The following is a 6,754-nucleotide window of genomic DNA, read 5'->3' as shown; positions in this document are numbered from 1 at the left end:
GGTGCTAGATCGTAACGGGTCGGTACAGCCCATAAGAAAGAGCAACACAGACGCTCGAGAACCTGAATGTGAATCTTTGTTCTCGCGGAACCTTGTCCGGTAAATTTTAAAAACCGGCATTCGAAGAAGTCAGTGTGATAGTATTGCTATCATCCAGAACCTTACCGAGGTGATACTGTGGCGCCACAGGAAGAACTGCCAAAGCTACTCCCCTCCCCCCCCCCCCCCCCCCACCTCCCCGTAAAACTAGCTTTCTACAATTTTTCCTAACATGTTTAGCATATTTTATGTTTTCCAGTAAGTTTAATACACATCTATTCAGACAGCCAGGCAGCCCTGAAATCATTGGCAGCTCCTGAAACAAGATCTAAGATACACTCCTGGAAATAGAAAAAAGAACACATTGACACCGGTGTGTCAGACCCACCATACTTGCTCCGGACACTGCGAGAGGGCTGTACAAGCAATGATCACACGCACGGCACAGCGGACACACCAGGAACCGCGGTGTTGGCCGTCGAATGGCGCTAGCTGCGCAGCATTTGTGCACCGCCGCCGTCAGTATCAGCCAGTTTGCCGTGGCATACGGAGCTCCATCGCAGTCTTTAACACTGGTAGCATGCCGCGACAGCGTGGACGTGAACCGTATGTGCAGTTGACGGACTTTGAGCGAGGGCGTATAGTGGGCATGCGGGAGGCCGGGTGGACGTACCGCCGAATTGCTCAACACGTGGGGCGTGAGGTCTCCACAGTACATCGATGTTGTCGCCAGTGGTCGGCGGAAGGTGCACGTGCCCGTCGACCTGGGACCGGACCGCAGCGACGCACGGATGCACGCCAAGACCATAGGATCCTACGCAGTGCCGTAGGGGACCGCACCGCCACTTCCCAGCAAATTAGGGACACTGTTGCTCCTGGGGTATCGGCGAGGACCATTCGCAACCGTCTCCATGAAGCTGGGCTACGGTCCCGCGCACCGTTAGGCCGTTTTCCGCTCACGCCCCAACATCGTGCAGCCCGCCTCCAGTGGTGTCGCGACAGGCGTGAATGGAGGGACGAATGGAGACGTGTCACCTTCAGCGATGAGAGTCGCTTCTGCCTTGGTGCCAATGATGGTCGTATGCGTGTTTGGCGCCGTGCAGGTGAGCGCCACAATCAGGACTGTATACGACCGAGGCACAAAGGGCCAACACCCGGCATCATGGTGTGGGGAGCGATCTCCTACACTGGCCGTACACCACTGGTGATCGTCGAGGGGACACTGAATAGTGCACGGTACATCCAAACCGTCATCGAACCCATCGTTCTACCATTCCTAGACCGGCAAGGGAACTTTCTGTTCCAACAGGACAATGCACGTCCGCATGTATCCCGTGCCACCAAACGTGCTCTAGAAGGTGTAAGTCAACTACCCTGGCCAGCAAGATCTCCGGATCTGTCCCCCATTGAGCATGTTTGGGACTGGATGAAGCGTCGTCTCACGCGGTCTGCACGTCCAGCACGAACGCTGGTCCAACTGAGGCGCCAGGTGGAAATGGCATGGCAAGCCGTTCCACAGGACTACATCCAGCATCTTTACGATCGTCTCCATGGGAGAATAGCAGCCTGCATTGCTGCGAAAGGTGGATATACACTGTACTAGTGCCGACATTGTGCATGCTCTGTTGCCTGTGTCTATGTGCCTGTGGTTCTGTCAGTGTGATCATGTGATGTATCTGACCCCAGGAATGTGTCAATAAAGTTTCCCCTTCCTGGGACAATGAATTCACGGTGTTCTTATTTCAATTTCCAGGAGTGTAGTTGCAGATTGCCACAGGGCTCTGGTGGAACTGGGGGAAGCAATAGATGGGAACTTCAAAAAACACCTACACACAATGGGTATAATGGAAGAGGACCCTAAATGTAGGATCTGTGATGAGGGTGAAGAAACTGCATCACACCTAATCTTTGAATGCATGGCATTGGAGAGTAAAAGATACAGAATGTTCAGGACAACTAGACCTGAAGAAATTGTGTCTAACAAAAAACTGGTAGAGGGACGTCTTGCACTATTTAAGGGCATTGGTTGGCTTTACTAGATATACAGAGAGCGATACCGCTCAGTAACTTAGTTTCGGTGTGGGCAGTGGCGGGTTAGACCTAAGCTGTTTTAGCTCTCCTGTTAAAATCAATCAATCAAGTTTAATACAGAAAAAAACATTTCAGAAAAATATTACTCAAACTGACTATATTGGTGACAAAATTTCGCAAGAGAACTTCTGTGAAGATCAGAAGATAGGTGATGAGATGGAAGTGAAGCTGTGAGGCTGAGTCGTGAGTCGTGCTTGGGTATCTCACGTGGTCGATCAATTGCTGCGGTTGGCGAAGGTCCCAGGTTCGATTCCTGGTCCGGCACACAGTTTGAATCTGCCAAGAAGTTGCAAGTTACAAATTTTATAAAGTTTCTCAAGACATTGGAAACTAACTTATAATCTATACCGTATAGTTTATGGCAGCTACGATACATTGATTTTTAGTGTGATGTATTATAAAGAACAGCTTCTATCTGAGCGTCATAAATCGCTAATAGTGCATAAAATATTGATTAGAAATAAAAGAAATAGTGCTGTAAGTAAGAGTTGAGGAAATATCCCTTTCCAGGAAGTACGTTTCTATTATAACTTTGCTCTGCATTTCTTTGTTTTGACCGCAGCGGATACATTAACTAGTCACTGAAGTCACGTTTAGCACCTGTTTCTCACCCAACAAGGGAGCTAAAATTCACACTCTTCTTTCACCCGTATACAACCATAAGTAGTGTTTTATCATATTTAAGTTACTGAGACTATGTTCAAAAGATTCTGAAGTCACTGGCGCTGACACAAATATCCTTAAGTTTCGATAAGCACCTCTCAACCAGTTCTTTGGAAAAATGCCAAAAAAATACCCAAATGGAAAGCACTCCCAGTGCTCTTCATTATCTTTTTCACCTGGAAACTAAAAGCAGCCATTTCGTTAACTAGCACTAAAATCAGCAGCACATTTTTCAAGATTGGTTATATAAATTGCAATTAATCTGTTTCCTGACAAGAAATTAAAGTAAGATGAAATGGTGTGCTACAAGTGAGACACGTTTTAGATTTCGCTTATTATTCTGTCAAATTCCTTGAAGCATTGTATTGCAAACAGTTTCACTCTTGTCCACAGTCGGCAGTAATTATCAAAAACCAGAAGCCTTAAGACAGACAGCACACTAGTTTCACCAGCCGCCCGCCGACTTTTGAGATCGTACAATACCGTAGCATAGTAGCAGCAAGAAATTCTTTGCTGGATATGTGCGACATGTGTAGATGGCAACGGTGTGCATCAAATGCGCACTATTACCACATGAATCTTGATAGCGATAGGTAGACACTACACTGAGGGAACGGATGCGTCTGCACAGTCTTTCTCAAACGATTTTAAAGAAACTAGTTATTAACAAAAAACCTGATTCACTTGTGTCTCTTAGCCTTATTCGTCAACCTTATGATGAACTGCTTATCATTTCGTTAATGGTCATAATTACTGCGGTATTTTAACGTTAAGTAAATAACTGTGCGAAATTCGGACAGTTTGCAATTTAAAATTAAAGGTCGCTATGAGTTGCCCTTTGGTTCAGGTTGCTTAGGTCATACAATGCTGCGTACAAAATATAGCTAACACATTGAACTTTTCTTTAAAGTTGCTTGAATATCTGTCTCCAGTCTCGAGAAAATGGATTGTATTTACTGCACTCGCTTCCACTCGTACCTGGAACAACAGAGTGAAAACGAAATATTTATAATACCCCTCATATCTAATAAATGACTCGGTATATCGGAATTATAGTTTGGCAAATGACAGTAGACAAAACAAAGGGTACTTTGCTCTATAGTTAACATGCAAAACTCTCTTACTACTGCTATAAGCAAGAAACTACAGATTTTAGATGAGTTAGCTTGCGAGTGTCAAAATAAGTGGCATAAATGGCTGTATCTTGCGACTGAATTCACTTAGAACCTTAAATTATTTACACCGCCAAGGAACCACAGACCACTGTACTTGGTATAGATTTCAACTTGTGACCTCTACCTGTTCCTGAAAACGAGGTCTTAACAAACGGACAGACAAACAGATGCATAACAAATGGAAAAAAATTCTGTGATACAATTACAAATGAATAATTTTGGGATTTTTTCTTATACTTGTACTGCGAAATTTCTCTTTTTGCTTAATTTCATGATTCTAGGTCAACAAGAAATACCCTATACTTTATGATGAGTGAGTCTGCGAGAGTAGTGGTGCTAGGCCAGTGCGAGTGCATTTTGTTAATGCGGGATGCCTAAATCATGGGCAGGTATGCACTCAGGGGCAAACCTATCGCTCTACTTTGATTGACAGGTACTTAACCTATTGTTCTGCTAAGTGGTTTTGCATGCCACTGCATTTAACCTATTGTCCTCCCCCACCCTCCACCACCACCCACTCCACTCCCCCCTCAGGAAACACCTCACCCCTCACTGCTACAGGTACACTTTCAGGTCTGAGTTAACCTATTGTTCTGTTAAGTGCTATTTCATCTCATGCCCATTTCCTTTTGATTGACAGGCACTTAACATATTGTCCCTTCCTCCCCCTCCCCCAACCCCTTCTCCCCCCCCCATCTCTCCTACAGATACACATTCAGGTCAGAGTTATTGGAATAGGCCCCCTCTCACTCTTACCAATTTGATTGACTACTTAATTGAATTGAACAATTAATTAATCTCTCTGGTGGGAAAGTGCCACGCCCACCTGGTGGGAAGTTCAAATTCCATAAGGACATTGCAACCACTATTAACCTAAGAAAATGGTGGGATTGGATTGGATTGGATTGTTTGGGGGAAGAGACCAAACTGCTAGGTCATCGGTCTCATCGGACTAGGGAAGGATGGGGAAGGAAGTCGGCCGTGCCCTTTCAAAGGAACCATCCCAGCATTTGCCTGGAGCGATTTTAGGGAAATCACGGAAAACCTAAATCAGGATGGCCGGACGCGGGATTGAACCGTCGTCCTCCCGAATGCGAGTCCAGTGTGCTACCACTGCGCCACCTCGCTCAGTGAAAATGGTGGGAAGATAGGTCATATTGACTACTTAATGAAACTGATCAATTAATTAATCACTCTGGTGGGAACGTGCCACGCCCCCTTCCCTCCCCTTCCCAGAAAAATGGCGGGAAGTTCAAATTTCAACAGATTAATGCACCACCCCACTGTTATCTCTACTAAGCTAAGAAAATCGTGGGAAGATAGGCCATTTTGGCTACCTCCACTAACTTAAGTCACCCGACTGCCACTTCCTCCTATGAACTTGTGCCAAGTTTGAATTTTGGTGGTAAATGAAGGTCACTTGGCGTTTCGCTACCAACCTAAGAAAGTTGCGGTAAACAAAGCTCACCTCCACTAACCTAAGTCACCCGACTGCCACCTCTTCCTAGGAATTGGTGGAGAGAGGAAGGAGTGTACTTTATTTATTTTGGAACAATTTATTTAGGGATGGTATATATTTATCACAGTGATACAGAACACATGCTCTGACATGCCACACAGCATACAGACCTGCAAACTACTCCTAAATAACTCATGTATAATGCTCTACACACATGCCTGCTAATTTTAAACACTCAAAATAACGCATTGCACAGCCTACAGACATGCAAACCACTCGTAAATAATGCAATACATTTACATCCAGAGAGCCAAACAACTCCTAAATTGTCAAAATAATAATCCATCTAAAATACTCTGCTAGCATGCTTGCCAGTCGTCAGCTATGGAAATCATGCATCAATCTTTATTTAAACAATTAGAGACAGCACCACCATCCAATGTGTTTGGCAGGAGGTCTGCACTCCAACTGACCTAGTACACACAATCACCAGCAGAGGGCGCTGTCGTCCAAGATAGCAGCCATGACATCAGCTGATGATGCAAGTACAGTTATCCAAGATGGCTTCAAACAGTGTGTTCACCACAAGGTCTGGACCTAGTACTCACTACCACCACCAGAGAGCGCTGTCGCCCGTTTCATGACGTAACCCAAGATGGCGGGAAAACAACTCTGCCTGTGCTGAACAAGAGTTTTTATTTTGCAGGCAGTATCTCCACTGCAAGATCTAGACTTCAACTGACCTAGTACACAATACTGCCACCAGAGGGTGCTGTCATTCCTCCTGTCATGTAATCCGAGATGGTGGTCTGTAGGGGGAAAACAGCGCGAAAATGACTCAGCCTTCACTGGGCTGCTGCAGAGAGTAAGGAAGGAGTGCATTATTTATTTTGGAAAATTTTATTTAGGGATGGAGATCAATTTTTTTCCAGTGTTCTGTCCGGATGCATCAGTCGCGTGACATAGCTTGCATTCTACTTGTATACAGCAGTATTGCAACAACAGGGGCACCATTCCACAGTACCATTTCCCAAGATGGCGGCCGTGACGTCACAGACACACCCCTAGTGATGTCATCCAAGATGGCATCCGTGACGTCAATCGAGATGGCGGATTTTGGCAGGAAGTTAGAATTTTGGCGGGAAGAAGCTCAATTGGGCTACCTCTACTAACATAACTCCCCTCCCCCCCCCCCCCCCCCCCCCCAAGAAAATGGCTGTAAGTTCAAATTCCAACATCATAATGTGTCACACCTAGGAAAATGATGGGAAAAATGGACTTGTCTTTATTATTTAATCAATTTCAAGCAGGTGTGTTCACCACTGGG

The sequence above is a fragment of the Schistocerca serialis genome, chromosome 2 (assembly GCF_023864345.2).
Source record: "Schistocerca serialis cubense isolate TAMUIC-IGC-003099 chromosome 2, iqSchSeri2.2, whole genome shotgun sequence".
NCBI classification, from domain to species: Eukaryota; Metazoa; Arthropoda; class Insecta; order Orthoptera; family Acrididae; genus Schistocerca; species Schistocerca serialis.
This window is presented reverse-complemented; position numbering follows the sequence as displayed.